Here is a 16,789-nt window from a genome sequence, read left to right on the forward strand (position 1 = left end):
ATTAATTCTAAAGATAATCATTAAGCTGGGCGGACCGTATTTTAATATATGGCAACAGGCGAGCTATTGTCATTTTTTCCCTTCTATCTTGATTGCAGGTCACCCAATTAGAGCTGGCTTCAAGTGCCCCTTCCTGGAGGTAGTGAGATAAGGCTTAATGTCCTCAAACAAGAACTATCGGCTGTGACTAGAGGCCTATAAATATTAATAAATCTATAATTAGTCCTGTGAAAAGGGGGATCAATCCAGGAGAAGGTTCCACCCATTAATACTGGAAATCACTTTTGCTGGGAAAGCGGGCTTTTCTGTTCCAAATGCCAGGCTGTTTGAGGAGGATGCAGCTCTGTCAGGTTTGCCAGACTGATTCACTTCTACTCGGCCATAGTCGTAGTATCGTGGGGGCAGTGAGAATCCCTGCAGGGTCTCACAGGGAGAAAGGCTTCCCAGAGGTGGTGACGGGAGAAGGTTGTGGCCCCCGTGATCTTGTCTACAATTATTTTAATTTTTTACTTAAGTTTTTTTTTCTTTTTTTTTGAGATGGAGTCTCGCTCTGTTGCCCAGGCTAGAGTGCAGTGGCGTGATCTCAGCTCACTGCAGCCCTCCACCTCCCGGGTTCAAGTATTCTCCTGCCTCAGCCTCCCTAGTAGCTGGGATTATAGGTGCTCACCATCCCACCCAGCTAACTTTTGTATTTTTAGTAGAGATGGGGTTTCACCAGGTTGGCCAGGCTGGTCTTGAACTCCTGACCTCAGGTGATCCACCTGCCTCGGCCTCCCAAAGTGCTGGGATTACAGGTGTCAGCCACTGCACCTGGTCGTAAGTTGCTTTATTTACTTATTTAAAAAAATTTATGTATTCATTTATTTTCAGACAGGTGTCTTGCTGTATTGCTTAGGCTGGTTTTGAACTCCCGGGCGAAGACAGTCTTCCTGCCTCAGCCTCTGTAGTAGCTGGAATTACAGGCATATACCATCATGCTTGGCAACATAAGTTGTTTTATTGTTATTGTATACCAGAATCTTAATAAAGAAAAAATTTCTTATTCTTCATGTGAAATTTGAGTGGGATAGTGGGCTAAGTGAGGGAGCTTTGTAGAGCTATAAGGTATCCAGAGATATGAATACATGTTATTCTATTCCAAAATTTTTATTGAGGTATAGTACATACTCAGTAAAATATACACTTCTTTAAATACAACCTAATGACATTTTTTCCTTTTTTTTCTGAGATGGAGTCTTGCTTTGTCACCCAGGCTGGAGTGCAGTGGTGTGATCTCGGCTCATTGCAACCTCCATCTCCTGGGTTCAAGCAATTCTCTTGCCTCAGCCTCCTGAGTAGTTGGGATTACAGGTGCGTGCCACCACGCCCAGCTAATATTTTGCTTTTTTTTTTTTTTTGGTAGAGATGGGGTTTCACTCCATGTCTGGCCAGGCTGTTCTTGAACTCCTGACCTCAAGTGATCCGCCTTGGCCTCCCAAAGTGTTGGGATTACAGGCGTGAGCCACTGCGCCTGGCCAATGACTCTTTATATTTGCATATACCTGTGTAACTTTTACCCAGGTAAAGATAATGATTCCATCAACCCTGAGGGCTCCCTTGCACCCTTCCCATTCCACATCCCCCCAGAGGTAACCACCCTTCTGACCTCTGGTACTAATAGACCCAGTTTGCCTGGTCGTGAACGTTGCATGAACAGAAACATACAGCACCTACTTCTGGGACTCATCATTATGTCCCAAAATCATAGGTAAAGTATGTTTTAAAACAATTGCTATTTGGTATCACAAAAGTAATACTTACTGTAGAAATGATATAAAAGCACAAATGAACAGAAAATGGTGGACATCACCTTTGTACCTGAGAGCTTCTAAGAGCATCTCTGTCTATGTGTTTGATAATAATAATTTGATGTGCCCAATGTAGAAATTCTGGAAAGTAAAAGACTCTTGGGCTGGGCGTGGTGGCTCATGTCTGTAATCCCAGCACTTTGGGAGGCTGACGTGGGCAGATTGCTTTAGCTCAGAAGTTTGAGACCAGCCTGAGCAACATGGCAAAACCTTGTCTCTACAAAAAATAGAAAAATTAGCTGGGCATGGTGGTATGTGCCTGTAGTCCCAGCTATTTGGGAGGCTGAGGTGGGAGGGCCACTTGAACCTGGGAGGCAGAGGTTGCAGTGAGTGGAGATCACACCACTGCACTCTAACCTGGGTGACAGAGGGAGACCTTGTCTCAAAACAAACAGGCAAAAGACTCTTGGTTGCAACTGACACAAACCCAACTTCCACTGCCTTGAGCAAGATTCAATTGGTTGTGTCAAGTAACTGAGAGAACCAGGGGCTCAAACAATGTCTCTGTCTCTCTCCCCATCTTTCCCAGGCTTGGCTTCATTTATGCAAACGGGCTCTGTCTATGGCCAATAAAGTGGCCACCAGCAACCCCTGACTCAATCTCCCGCTTCAGCAACCCTAAGAGCGTCTTTCTCTATAGCAATCCCAGGGCAAACTCTGATTGGCTTTGCTGGGGTCACATGTCCATCCTTGGGCCAATCACTTGGCTAGGCTGATGGGGGACTCTAAATGGTCAGCTGGAGTCATGGTGGGGCAGCCTCATGGTTACAGCTGCACCAGAGGCAGGGAGTTGGCGAGGGGAGGTGTTCCAAAGGCACCAGAGAAGGAACACAGAAAGAGTGTTGGGGAGACCTAACTAGGGCAGCTTTGTCCTGCACAGTCAGCAGGATGTTGTCCGGCTAGGCTGGTGGCTCACGCCTGTAATTCCAGCACTTTGGAAGGCCGAGGTTCGCGACCAGCCTGAGAAACTTAGAGAGACACTCCCCACCCCGTGCCCCATCTCCATATAAAAAATAAAAATTAAAATTAATTGGCCGTGGTGGCATGCACCTGTGGACCCAGCTACTCAGGGGGCTGAGGCCAGAGGATCGCTTGAGCCAGGGAGGTGGAGGTTGCAGTGAGCTATGATCGCACCACTGCACTCCAGCCTGGGTGACAGAGTAAGACTCTGTCTCAAAAAAAAAAAAAAAAAAAAAAAAAAAAAAAAAATTGACTCTCTGCTCTGCAGAGCAGGATGTTCCTAAGGATAGGGGCTGGAACTTTTGTCTCCTTAGTGAGCTCAGACCCAAGTGTCTCAATCTTTGGTCCCATCTTCGTGCCTCCATCTCATATTTTACAAGGTCAAAAAAGCATCAGGGCTTGAAAAATGAGGATATGGAGAAGACAAACCTCAACAATCGATTCAAAACCAGCTGACCATGACCTCCTGTGTGCACCAGGCCAGCCTCCTGGTTGGGTCCCTGGCATGGCATCCAGCCCAGAGCCTGGCACAGAGATAGTGTTGTGGTAGAAGGCGGCACTAGACTCCAGAGGCCAGGCTTGGACACTGGGCCAAATTGAGGACTAGCTAAAACAGATCTGGGATGGAAGCTCTTCCCCAAACAAAGCATCACCCTGTAGCATATGCTCACCAGTGCGCCAGGTCAGTTTACCATTGCCATGGCAACAGCTGGAAGTTACTGACCCTTTTTATGGCAACCACTGGACAAACCGGAAGTTATCCTCATCCTAGACATTTTTGCATCAACTGCTCCTTAATTTGCGTATAATTAAAAATGGGTATAAATACGAGTGCAGAACTGGCTCTAAGCTGCTACTCTGGGCACGCTGCCTATGGGGTAGCCCTGCTCTGCAAGGATCAGTACTGCCTCTGTGGCTGCCTACACTGCCGCTTCAATAAAAGTTACTAACACAACCAGCTCGCCCTTGAATTCTTTCCTGGGTGAAGCCAAGAATCCTTCTAGGCTAAGCCCCAATTTTGGGGCTTGCCTGTCCTGCATCAGTGTCATCAGATGTTTGAATAAATGGAGGGAGGTGAAAACAGCATTTACGGTGCACTTACTGTTTGCCAATCCTCCGTAATTCCCTGGACATCTTACTTTAGCCTCACGTGTTTCAGGCACTGGAGATTCCTCTCTTCCGGGGTATTACTTTGATTCCCATATAATAGGTTTGCTATTGTATTTATCTTACTTTTACTATTAAGTGTTTAGGGTGTACAAGAGAAAAGATACCAATTCTTTCTCCCGGAGTTTACAATCTAGTGGGTGGGGAAACTGAGGCACGCACAGTTGCGCAGAGCAGTGTGGAGCATGGGGAGGTGGGTGGGTGTTTGGTGGGGGAGTCCATCTGGAATGAGTCCGGAGTATTGATGAGAGGGATGAGAGGGATCCCTTGAGCTCTGAGGTGGGCTAGAGGAGAGAAAGGGGTCTCAGCAGTGGCGTCCCCAGGTCTAGACCGGTTTCAGCCTGTCCAGGGCGGCCAGGGCTGCTCTTATCCAGGCCCTCTCCCCTCCTCCTTCCCCCACCTCCCCTCTGCAGCAGCCGGCGCAGTGATTGACGCGGTAATTGGCGCGCGTAGGCACCGGGCTAATTGAGGTCAGGCTGCAGATTGCAGTGGCTGCTTCGCAGAGGCGGTGGGCGTGGGGGCTGCGCGCGCTCCCTCCCCCTGCAGGGCCTGGTGTGAGGACGTCGTGGAGCGGGGAGGTCCCCCCACCCCGCCCCCCGTCCTTTTTCCCTTGGGAGAACGCTCTCCAGCGGCAGGTGTCGTGGGGAGGTCTCCTGGGCCCTCCCATTTCAGGGGGATGGGAAACTTCAGACAGAGGGAAAGAGAGGGCCAGGGAGCTCTCCAAGGCAGGTTGAACCCATCTTGGAGCCTGAACTCCTGGGGAGGGAGGGGCTCGGGAAAGAGCCCACGGGTGGGGGCGGGGGACCCTTGGCTTGAGTAATTCCCCCTCTTTGAGCTTACTCTCATTCATTCACACATTCATTCATTCAACACTCACTTATTGAGTGCCCTATGTGTTTGAAGCACTGGAAATAAAGTTGAAATAAAGACAGACATGGTTCCGCCCTCAGGAAGCTAACAGACAGTGGGGAGATAAACGAGCTAATAGTTGCTATTGCAAACATATGCTGTAGAGAGACATTATCTGCAGGGAGGCAACTGAAATGGGGTGGTCAGGGAAGGCCTCTCTAGGGAAGGGACATTACGGCTGAGACTTGAGGGACAGAACACTGGGAATGGGCAGAGTGTGAGTGATGGGGGCAGGGGGAACCTCTTCTCTAAGACGGGGGACAGAAAAGTCCTGATGAGCAAGGGTCTCGGATGGACCTGTCATTCTGCAACTTGCTTGTTTGGACTTACATAATCCTGAGATGAAGACACGTTGGTACATGTAGTTCTAGTACAGTCATTTTGCCTGTGCTTTTTCTACCATGCACAGCTGGTTCTTAGACAAACAGCAGTTCCAGAATGGTTTCTGAAACCCCTACTGCAGAGGTGGTGTTTAGAGGATTTGGCTCATGTGGTGCGTGGGGGCAAGAAAGCTGACAGGGACTAGAGATTCATTGCAGACAGCTAACATGGGGAGCATAGAGCAAAAAGGGAAATATTTATTTAGCTTTGCAAATACTTCCCAACACTTACCAGCCTAAAGGAGCCAGGGAAAGGGGCTTGGGCTGGAAGACAAGAGGTGGCCTGAGTCCTCATCTCAACTCAAACTCAGTGTAAAACTCTGGGGAGGTCCTTTTCCCTTTTCCATTTGTAAAATGGGTGTATGCGTGAGAATAAGACAAGGTTAGTCATTTCAAAGTGGTTTCCTGTCTGTGTTTTCTTAGATTCTGTTCTTGTCTCTTTGGCATCCATTAATCACAAGGCCAACATTTCCCCTGTGATCCAGAGTCCGTGCTCTGAACCACTTTAAAAAATTTAACTCTCAGGACAGGTGCAGTGGCTCATGCCTGTAATCCCAGCACTTTGGGAGGCTGAGGCGGGAGGATTGCTTGGGCCCAGGAATTTCAGACCAGCTTAGGCAACATGGGGAGACCCAGTCACTATAAATAATTTAAAAATGAGCTAGGTGTGGTGGCACGTACCTGTGGTCCCAGCTACTGGGGAAGCTGAAGCAAGAGGATTGCTTGAGTCTGAGAGGTTGAGGCCGCAGTGAGCTGTGATTGTGTCACTGCATTCTAGCCTGGGCAACAAATCAAGACCGTGTCTCAAAAAAATCAAATCAAATCAAATCAAATTCAACTCTTTTGCACCAAGGCATCATTTTCACTGTCCTAAATAAACCCAGGGCCAGGCACCAGACAACTACGGAAATCCCTTATGCTTCCCACCTACCAGAATTATTCAAACTATCCTCAAGTCATTTACCCTGCTTTGCCTTTCCCAAGGAAACCTGTAGGCTGTAGCTGCTCCTGCTCCTGCCTGCTGACCAATCCTGGTGATTCCCATGTGGCCCTGCATGGCGTGGCATGCCCCCTTGTCTTGGGAACTGTAAGGAATTAATTATTTCAATGGTATTAGCCTGTCTGTGTCATTACTCAGTCAACTTCATAAATTTAGATCTGGGCAGACATCGGTTTCTCAGATGGTTTTGTGTATGCCTTTGGGGGTTGTCAAGAGGAATGTGGAGAGGAGGAGCAGGCTGCTCTGAAGGATTTGGATGTGCATGCCACAGGTCCCCTCCCTGGCCTCACGAGAGCTGTTCTCTGGGACATATATAGCTGTCACTTCTGGGGAAAGAGTTTTGCTGCTCCTTAAACTTCAGAAAACCTTGGTCCTACAGGCTCATCCATCTCAAAGATTTGTTCTGGCACCCATGTTGGTGCTACAGGGACAGAAATTCATCCACTTCTGTTTTATGGTTTCAAAGGGTTTCTTCAATTATTTGCTTTGTTGACTGAGGACACCTTGTGGACCAATTATTTGCTGATGGCTCTCATGGCTTCCATTCTCTGCAGTTATTGTGGGGGCTAGAAGTCTGCAAACTACATTTGTCAGATGATCTCATCAGCTGGGACCAGTAGGTTCTGCTAATGGGAGGTTCTAGCAAGAGACGAAACATGGCAGCAGTAGCAGTAGACAATTTCAGTTGACCACAGACAAGTGTGGGTTCCAGCAGGGTCAGGGGTTCCAGCAGGGTCAGTGGTTCCAGTGGTGACCATGGGAGTGGCTCCTGCTCAATGGCAGTGGCAGCACCTGCAGCAGCTCAGTAGTGAGTGCTGGCCTGTGGGCCAAGCATGGAGTGTACCAGCTTCTTGATAATTGGGTGCCACCTTCTATTCCTGTTTGCTCTTCTGCTTCTCCTGGCCAACAATTTTGTAATAAATTTTATGCATTCAGTCCCTCTCTCCTTGAAATATCTTAAGGGCCTTCTATTTATCCAATGGGACAATGACCGATATACCGATATACCTTGGATAATTAGAAAGGTACAAAAAAGACCGTATGCTCACCTGGACATAAGTGCCATCTTTGGCAGCATTACTAGGAGTATAGTTCCAGGAGACCTAGGTGATATCTGGACTTCCTCTTTGCTAATGAGAGTCAACATGGAGGACAGTACTGGGCTGGACAAGATTCTGGGGTTCTCAGTAATCCTGAATGGGCAGCTGGGCAGTATTGTAGCTGGTTAGAAGGTGCTATGTTTTAAGTATTTGCCCCCTTAAAACTCATGTTGAAATTTAATTCCCAATGTGGCAGTATTGAGAGGTGGGGCCTTTAAGAGGTGATTGGGTCGTGAGTGCTCTGCCTTCATAAATGGATTAATCCATTTATGGATTAATGGATTGATGGGCTAATGGATTAATGGGTTATCATGGGAGAGGGACTGGTGGCTTTATAAGAAGAAGGAGATCTGAGCTAGCATGCTCAGCCCCTTCTCCCTGTGATGTTCTGTGTCACCTTGGGTCCTTGTGAAGTGTCCCTATCAGCAAGAAGGCCCTCACCAGATGTGGCCCCTCGATCTTGGACTTCTCAGCCTCCATAACTGTAAGAAATAAATTCCTTTTCTTGATAAATTACTCAGTTTCAGGTATTCCGTTATAAGCAAAAGAAAATGGACTAAGATAGAAGTGAGATTCTAAATCATCTTTTCTTATCTGAATTATGGAAGCAGCCTACTCACTGGTCACCCTGCCTCCAGCCTTGTCCCTTCCAGGTCATTTTCTTTTTGTTTTTTTCAATCTATAGGTATTTTTTTATTAGAAAATAAATTAAGCGTTCTCACTAGAGACTGAAGAAGGAAATTAACAATCTTACAATTCTAGAACAGGCAAACTTCATGATAAGGGATTCTTAGTTTTCAAAGTGTGGGGTGCTCTTTCGCAGATACACTCTTGGGGTGGGGGCTATAAGTTTTCCTCAGATATTTTACATTTTGTGCTTTAATTCTTGTTGGTACTCTAAATCAAATAAATACAGTGTTCAGTATTATCTGGATAGCCATCTTAAATAACAGCATGTCCCACATAATCACAGCCTCTGCAATTATGCCTCTGATCCATGTGATACCAAGACCAACTAAGCTTAACTTTTCATATTTCTCCAATTGGGTCCTGAGACTCTTCACAGAATTGTTGAACATTTCCTATGAGATCTGTGAGAGGACAAGGTGGAGAACACTGGTTCAGAGCAGTGATTCTCAAGGCAGGATGGGATGGGGTGGGGTTGAGTGGAGAGATGCATGTAGTTTGAAAGAGCACATTCAAAATACCCACTAATTTAATAACACCAACTCCATAAAGTCAAGCAGCGAAATTATTTCAGCTAATGGGCAGTAGCAGAAAACCAACTGGATTCATTATTGTGGAGAAGGAGTCTGGATAAACATAGTTGAAAAACACCGGCTTAGAGGTAGGGGCATGCCAACACATGGGGAACAGTAAGAAATGCGTGCCAAAGAGAAAGAACAATTGAGGGTCAGTGAGCGAATCCTAGGCCAGAACTTGTCACAGTCTTCTGAAAACCAAAGAGCGCATCCAGAAGAAAACCAAGATGGTCCATCAACCTTCTTGGCCCTGTGGTTAAGAACAAGTTGATCAACTTTCAAATACTGAGCCAAAAGAAGAAAAAAAGCTGTTTGTGCCCCCAAATTCATCCACCAAGAAGTGATGTCATCATTTGCAATGCCATCCAGCTCTTGAGGAGGGACATCAGCATGGGGCCTGCTCTGTGGTTACTGCAGGGCTCCAATCTGCTTTAGCCATGTCAGCAGTTCCCTGCTCTGTTACATAGTGACTAGATCACTGCATCCGCCTATACAATCTTTACCAATAAAGACTCGAGGCACCGTTCTTGCTCCTGTGAGCTGTTTCAAATAATCTTGAATCTCGTTGGTGTGGTTAGTAAGCTGTGATATCGACAGCTACTACTACTACTTCCAGAAGCCCCTGTTTGATGGGCAATTGACTGAGGATCTCTTGGGTCTTCCAGCAGTATGGGCAGGTGGGGTTGATGAACACAACCAGCTTCCCAGACTGGATTTTGCAGTTCACAAACTATTGAGCCATGCCAATGGGCTGTGGTCTCCCTGGGAGGAATCCTCAGTTGCAGGCATTGCTTGGGGTATTGAGCTTATTTATTTCCTTCTTTCCTTCCTTCCTTCCTTCCTTCCTTCCTTCCTTCCTTCCTTCCTTCCTTCCTTCCTTCCTTCCTCCCTTCCTCCCTCCCTCCCTCCCTCCCTCTCTCCCTCCCTCTCTCTCTCTCTTTCTTTCTTTCTTTCTTTCTTTGTTCTCACTCTGTTACCCAGGCTGGAGTGCGGTGATGCAATCACAGCTCACTGCAGCCTTGAACTTCTGGGCTCAAGCAATCCACCCACCTCAGCCTCCTGAGTAGCTAGGACTACAGGCATGAGCCACCATGCCTGGCCCATTTTTATATTTTTTATAGAGACAGGGTCTTGCCATGTTGCCCAGGCTGGTCTCGAACTCCTGGGCTCAGGCAATCCTGTCTTGGCCTCCCAAAATGTTGGGATTACAGGCATGAGCCATCACGCCTGGCCCCTCCCAGGTCATTTTCCACATATTGAACCGGAGGGTCTTTCAAAACCATTCCAATGAAGCACCCTCCCTGCTAACCCCTGTCCCAAATCAAGACCCGTCAGCAGCTCTCTGGTGCTCAAAATTATAAACTTGCTATTCCAGACCTTTCCTAACCTGGCCCCTATGGAACTCCCCAGCCTCTGCATGATCTCTCCTTGCCTTGCAGGTTATCATCTAGCTGCCCTGAATCACCTGCAGCCCCCTGCACATGCCATGCTCTATTTACTCAACTGATATTTATTAAGCATCCACTGTGTGCCTGACAGTGTTCTAGGCATTGGGGAACTGGCAGACGACAACTCAGGCCAAGTCTCTTCTTTCAAGAATCTCTCCTCCAGGCCTTTGTACATGCTGTTCCCTTTGTTCGGAATGTTTCTTCTGCCCCATTTCCTATCCCTTTTTCTCCTTTCACCTTGGTATCTGCCATCTTCAGAGCTGAACTGAGGCAGCACCTGCTTAGGGAGTCTCCCTTGACCCCAACCCCTCTCCCCAGACTGTTTGGATATTTCCTTTATGCTTCTACAACCCCCCGGCTCCCTGAGCTTCCTCTAACCCAAACATGGATCTCTGAATTGTCACTGTTGGTTTATACTCCTAGAGTATAGAGTTTAGAGCTCCTGGAGAGTGGGACCTTGTCTGATTTGGTGGGACTATGTCTGTGTCCCTAAACTTAACAGCGTCCGGCACGTGAATTTGTTGAATGAATGAATAACCATGGACTACAAAAGCAGGGAACACTTTTTGGAGGGAAATGACCATGCAGGTCTTGAAAAGGGCACCCAAGATCGTTCCAAACAGATATCAGAGGACTCAGGGTCCTTGTTTCCTCTGGCTCCCATTATCCTCACCCTCAGCATCCGGTGCTTCGCGATCTGCTCCTACTGGCCTCTCCAGCCCCATTTATGCTTTCTCAACCCAGATCCAGCCCTTTGAGCCAAGTAGGATGTCAGATTTGGGCTCAGCCAGATCCTGGCTGTGTAAACTTGGAAAATAACTCCACCTCTCTGTGACTCAGTTTTCTCACCTTTAAAATCATTTAGATCAGGGGTCCCCAACCTTGGGGCCACAGACTGGTACGGGTCTGTGGCCTGTTAGGAACTGGGCCGCATGGCAGGAGGCGAGTATCACCACCTGAGCTCCACTTCCTGTCACATCAGCAGCAGCATTTCGTTCTCATAGGAGCACGAACCACATCGGGAACTGTGCACGTGAAGGATCTAGGTTCTGTGCTCTTTATGAGAATCCAATGCCTGATGATCTGAGGTGAAACAGTTTCATCTCAAAACCGTTCCCCCACCCCACCACCATTCTGTGGGAAAATTGTCTTCTGTGAAACTGGTCCTTGGTACCAAAAAAAATTGGGGACTGCTGGTTTAGATGATCTCTGCTTCCCAGGGCTTTTGTGAAATCTCCAGGCAATAACCCATGTAAAGCACGAGCCTCAGGGCTGGGGCTGTAGTCAGCACTCAATGAGTGGGTGCTCTTATTGTTATTGCTTATGCTGAGAGCTGTAGGGAGCCATGGCAGCTTTCAGCAGAGGTGGGAGTCATGGGGTTGGATTTGCTCCTCAGATCTCCAGAGGGGGCTCTGGGGAGGACAACCTAGACAGGGCAAGAGAGAAATGGGCTGGTGCAGGCTGGTAATTTACACAGCTCTCAAAATCAGATCATTAATGCTTTTGGCCAACGGCTATTGTAAAAAATTTAGAGTAAAATAAAAAATACAATATAATCTTCAGAGTAAATTATAAAACACAAAGCAGAAACAAATTAGACAGGCAATACAATCTCATTGAAGCAAACCAGTTTTCCTAGGGACAACTCTGGGCTGGGTCAGAAACCACTGCTGCTGGGCCCCCATAGCACTGAACAGGTGACAGGAAGAGTCACAAACATATGTGTGGCTTCTAGGGACTTGAGTTGCCAGATTCACTCTCTCTTTTGTTTAAAAATCGATTAAAAAATTATTGCAATGCAGGGTGCAGTGGCTCACGCCTGTTATCCCAGCACTTTGAGAGGCAGAGGTGGGAGAATCACATGAGGCTAGGAGTTTGAGACCTGCCTAGGCAACAGCAAGACCTCATCTCTACAAAAAGTTTAAAAATTAGCCAGGTATGGTGGTGTGTACCTTAGTCCCAACTATTCAGGAGGCTGAGCTGGGAGGATAACTTGAGCCCAGGAGGTTGAGGCTGCAGTGAGCTATGATTGTGCCACTGCACACAATTAAATATTCAATTATTGCTAAAGACATAAGATGAAAAAGTCTCCCTCCCATCCCAGGCTGTCAGTCTCCCTTTCACCAATAATAACGTATTGTTTATTTCACCTGAAAATTCCCATTCCTTTGCAAGTCCAGATATACACAAATAATTCCTTTGTTTCCAATACAGTTAATATTTTACACCCTGCTTTTTTTACTTAATGATGTGTCTAGGAGATCTTTCATGTTAGGGTTTGTTTGTTTGTTTGTTTCTGAGACAGAGTCTCGCTCTGTTGCCCAGGCTGGAGTGCAGTGGCGTGATCTTGGCTCACTGCAGTCTCTGCCTACTGGGTTCAAGTGATTCTCCTGTCGCAGCCTCCTGAGTGGCTGGAATTACAGGTGTGCGACACCCCACATGGCTAATTTTTGTATTTCTAATAGAGACAGGGCTTCCCTATGTTGGCCAGGCTGGTCTCGAACTCCTGGCCTCAAATGATCCACCCCTCTCGGCCTCCCAAAGTGTTGGGACTACAGGCATGAGCCACCATGCCCGGCCCATATTAGTTCTTTTAACAGCTGTATAATAATCCAGTATATGAACAGACCATAATTTACTTAACCAGACCCTACTAATGGATATTCAGGCTGTTTCTTCAGTGAGTTTGTAAGAGAAATTTCTAGAAGTGAGGTTGATGGTTAAAGGATACAGGCATTCTTGATGTTGGTAAATGTTTCCAAATTACCCGCTTTTAAGGGGACACTATTGATGCTCTCTCTAGAGCCCATTGGATCTTTTACATTTGGGGTGCTTCCCCCGACCTCTGTGTGCTTTTTTTTTTTTTGAGACAGAGTCTCGCTCTGTTGCCCAGGCTGGAGTGCAGTGGCACGACTTCGGCTCATTGCAACCTCCACCTCCTGGGTTCAAGTGATTCTTGTGCCTCAGCCTCCTGAGTAGCTGGGACCACTGGTGTGGGCCACCATGGTCTGCTAATTTTTGTATTTTTAGTAGAGGTGGGGTTTCCCCATAATGGCTAGGGTGGTCTCGAACCCCTGGCCTCAAGTGATCTGCCTGCCTCAGCCTCCCAAAGTGCTAGGATTACAGGTATGAGCCACCGTGCCTGGCCATGCGTTGTTGTAAGAGAAGAGTTCATGCCTGTGACCTTCGTTGGAGGCCTGTTCTTCAGCTACTGGAGCTGCCTTGTCCATGGAACGAACCTGAAATGCCTGGCTGTTAAGCCCCACCCTGGGGGACTTAGTCAACAACAGACTGGGACAGGAGTGTGAAAGCCCAGTTTCCTTGCCTGGAGACTGTTTTACACTCCAGAGCTCCCTGTGGGATGTGGCTGAGGCTGGGACTTTGCTGAATGTTTCACTGGGGCAGGCGTACACTCTAAGATGGCCCTAAGGGGCTTGCCTCCTGGCACTCACACCCTTGTGTGATCCCTTCCCTTTGAGTGTAGGCTGTGATGTGATGTCACTTCCAAGATTAAGTGATAAAAAGACCATGGGGGGCTGGGCGCAGTGGCTCATGCCTGTAATCCCAGCACTTTGGGAGGCCAAGGCGGGCAGATCATGAGGTCAGGAGTTCAAGACCAGCCTGGCCAACATGGTGAAACCCCATCTCTACTACAAATACAAAAATTAGCCAGGTGTGGTGGCGGGCACCTGTAATCCCAGCTACTTGGGTGGCTGAGGCAGAGAATTGCTTAAACCCAGGAGGTGGAGTTTGCAGTGAGCCAAGATCGTGCCACTGCACTCCAGCCTGGGCAACAAGAGCAAGACTCCATCTCAAAAAAAGAAAAAAAAAGAGACTATGGCTTTTGTCTTGGGGTGGCCCTCTATTTCTCTCTCTCCCTTTCAGGGCTGTCTCTCTCTAGGGCAATCAAGCTGCCATGATATGATATGACATGACATGACATGACATGATATGATATGATATAGGCTATGATAGGATATTATATGATATGCCATAATACTTCAGCCGTCTGAAGTGGCAGGGAACTGATGTCTCTACAGCCAGTGAGGACTGGAGGCCTGTCCACACTCACAAGAGTGAGTTTAGAAGTGGATCTTCCCCAAGTTGAGCCTTTGATTTTTTGAGACAGGGTCTTGCTCTGTTGCCCAGGCTGGAGGGCAGTGGCACAATCTTGGCTCACTGCAACCTCCACCTCACAGGTTCAAGAGATCCTCGTGCCTCAGCCTCCTGAGTAGCAGGGATTACAGGCATGCACCACCACACATGGCTAATTTTTGTATTATTAGTAGAGATGGGGTTTTACCATGTTGGCCGGGCTGGTCTTCAGCTCCTGATCTCAAGCGATCTGCCTGCCTTGGCCTCCCAAAGTGCTGGGATTATGGGAGTGAGTCACCACGCCAGGCCTCCCAGTTGAGCCTTGGGGTGATTGAGCCCCAGCCAACACCTTGACTGCCCGCTCCTAAGATACCCTGAGACACAACCATTCAGTGAAGCCACTCCTGGGTTCCTGACCACAGAAACTGAGATGATCACTGCTTGTTGTTTCAGATGCTAAGTCTGGGCTAATTTGTTATGCAGCAATAAATAACCAATGCATCTTACTGGGCTTCCTTCCCTTTCCTGTCCTGCCTCCCGCACTTTCTCACCAGTCTTCACTGGGAGCACTCTTTTTTTTTTTTTTTTTTTTTTGAGATGGAGTTTCACTCTTGTCGTCCAGGCTGGAGTGCAATGGGGCAATCTCGGCTCACTGCAACCTCCGCCTCCCGGGTTCAAGTGATTCTCCTGCCTCAGCCTCCTGAGTAGCTGGAATTACAGGCGCCTGCCACCACGCCCAGCTAATTTTTTGTATTTTTTTTAGTAGAGATGGGGTTTCTTGGCCAGGCTGGTCTCAAACTCCTGACCTCGTGATCCACCTGCCTTGGCCTCCTGAAGTGCTGGGATTACAGGCGTGAGCCACTGCGCCCGGCCTGGAGCGCTCTGTTAATACACCACCTGCACAGATATCCTTGTCTGCTTCTGGGGAACCCAACTCAACACACTCCTATAGGCTTGTGCTAATATACATTGTTGGCATTTGGAGGGGGAGGAGCTGTTTTCCCCATGGCTTCACCTACACCATGCACATCAAACTTTTACACGCAAATATAGCCTTGAACTGGACAAGCCAAGATAACTTTAATCCCAAAGACAGTTCCACAGGGAGGTCTGGGTTTTGGGGCTGCAGTCACTGACCCACTGCCACTGACCCACCTGCAGCACCTCCTGTACATTCCCACCTCTCTGACTTTGCTTAGGCTGGACCTCACCCTCACTTCACCTGCCTATCTTGTCATCCTTCCCATAAGGCCAAGATCCTAAATACCTGTCCTCCAGAGCATCTCCTGACCTCTCCATCTGGAAGTGATGCTTCCCTCCCCTTGAGCTCCCTTCACCCTCTGTGCCTCCTTCTGATGGCTTTCTGATGGGTTTTACCCAAATTATCATTATTTCTGCTCAAGTATTATCTCCCTGCCTGCACAAAGAGCTCTTTTCAGGCTGAGATCCACCTCCCTGGAAAGTGGTTGGTACAGAGAAGTCATGGAGACACTGTGTGAATGAACACCAGACTCAGGGATGTCCTGGTGGGCCAGAGGGCAGCCATCCTGAACATCCTAGTCTCTGTCTGCCCCACACCCAGCAGCCCTCCTCACTCGTCCTCCTCCCTAGCATCCCTCAGCCACTGTATTAGTCTGTTTTCACACTGCTATAAAGAACTACCTGAGACTGGGTAATTTATGAGAAAAAGAGGTTTAATTGACTCACCATTCTGCAGGCTTCACAGGAGGCATGACTGGGAGGCCTCAGGAAACTTACAGTCACAGCGGAAGGTGAAGGGGAAGCAAGGACCTTCTTCACATGGTGGCTGGAGAGAGAAAGAGCGAAGAGGGCAGTGCTACACATTTTTAAATCATCACATCTTGCAAGAACTCACTCACTATCACGAGAACAGCAAAGGGGAAATCTGCCCCCATGATATGGTCACCTCCCACCAGGCCCCTCTCCCAATTCAAAATGTGATTTGGGCAGGGATACAAATCCAAACCATGTCAGCCATGCTCTGGTTGAGACCTCATTACCTGTGCTGACAATCAAGGCCCCCCCATGACACTGCTGCTCCCCCTCCCCCCTCACTCTTGCTGCCCCTGCTACCCGCACTGTCTATTCCAGCCATGCAGAGCTACTCATAGTTCTCTAGAAACCAAACTAGCTGCCATTTTCGGAGCCATGTCTCAGGCCCTGTGCTAAGCATTTTACATCCTCATGATTGCTGTGTGGGGGGTACCATTTTCAGCCCCATTTTATAGGCAAGAAAACCAAGGCACAGAGAAGCTAAGTGTACACAACCGGCAAGAAGCCGAGGCAGCTGCTTTTGGTGCTCTGCTGCCTCTTTCATCTTCCCTGGGGGTCACCAGTAGACGGCTCTTGGACATGCCACACCCGAGGGCATTGTTTGGCCTCCTGAAGGTTGCTCAGCCAGCAGGGGCAGGCCAGAAGTCACGGAGTTCAAACCTCAGGAGCAGCCCTCAATCAATGGGGACGAGTCCCGCTTCCTCGTCCCCTGCAGGGACAATGTTGCACGCCCTTTCTCTGAGTCCTCAGCCGGATAAGCTCCAGTTACCTGCTCACGAACACACCCATATTGACCTCTTTCCCTTCCCAGTCTCACATCCCCACTC

General features: G+C 48.2%; 1 pseudogene; it reads right to left on the reverse strand.

Moving 5' to 3' along the window:
* Positions 1-9,033: 9,033 nt before the first annotated feature.
* LOC100612842 (glutaredoxin-1-like) lies at positions 9,034-9,367 on the reverse strand (annotated as a pseudogene).
* Positions 9,368-16,789: the final 7,422 nt, after the last annotated feature.

The sequence above is a fragment of the Pan troglodytes genome, chromosome 21, assembly GCF_028858775.2.
Source record: "Pan troglodytes isolate AG18354 chromosome 21, NHGRI_mPanTro3-v2.0_pri, whole genome shotgun sequence".
NCBI classification, from domain to species: domain Eukaryota; kingdom Metazoa; phylum Chordata; class Mammalia; order Primates; family Hominidae; genus Pan; species Pan troglodytes.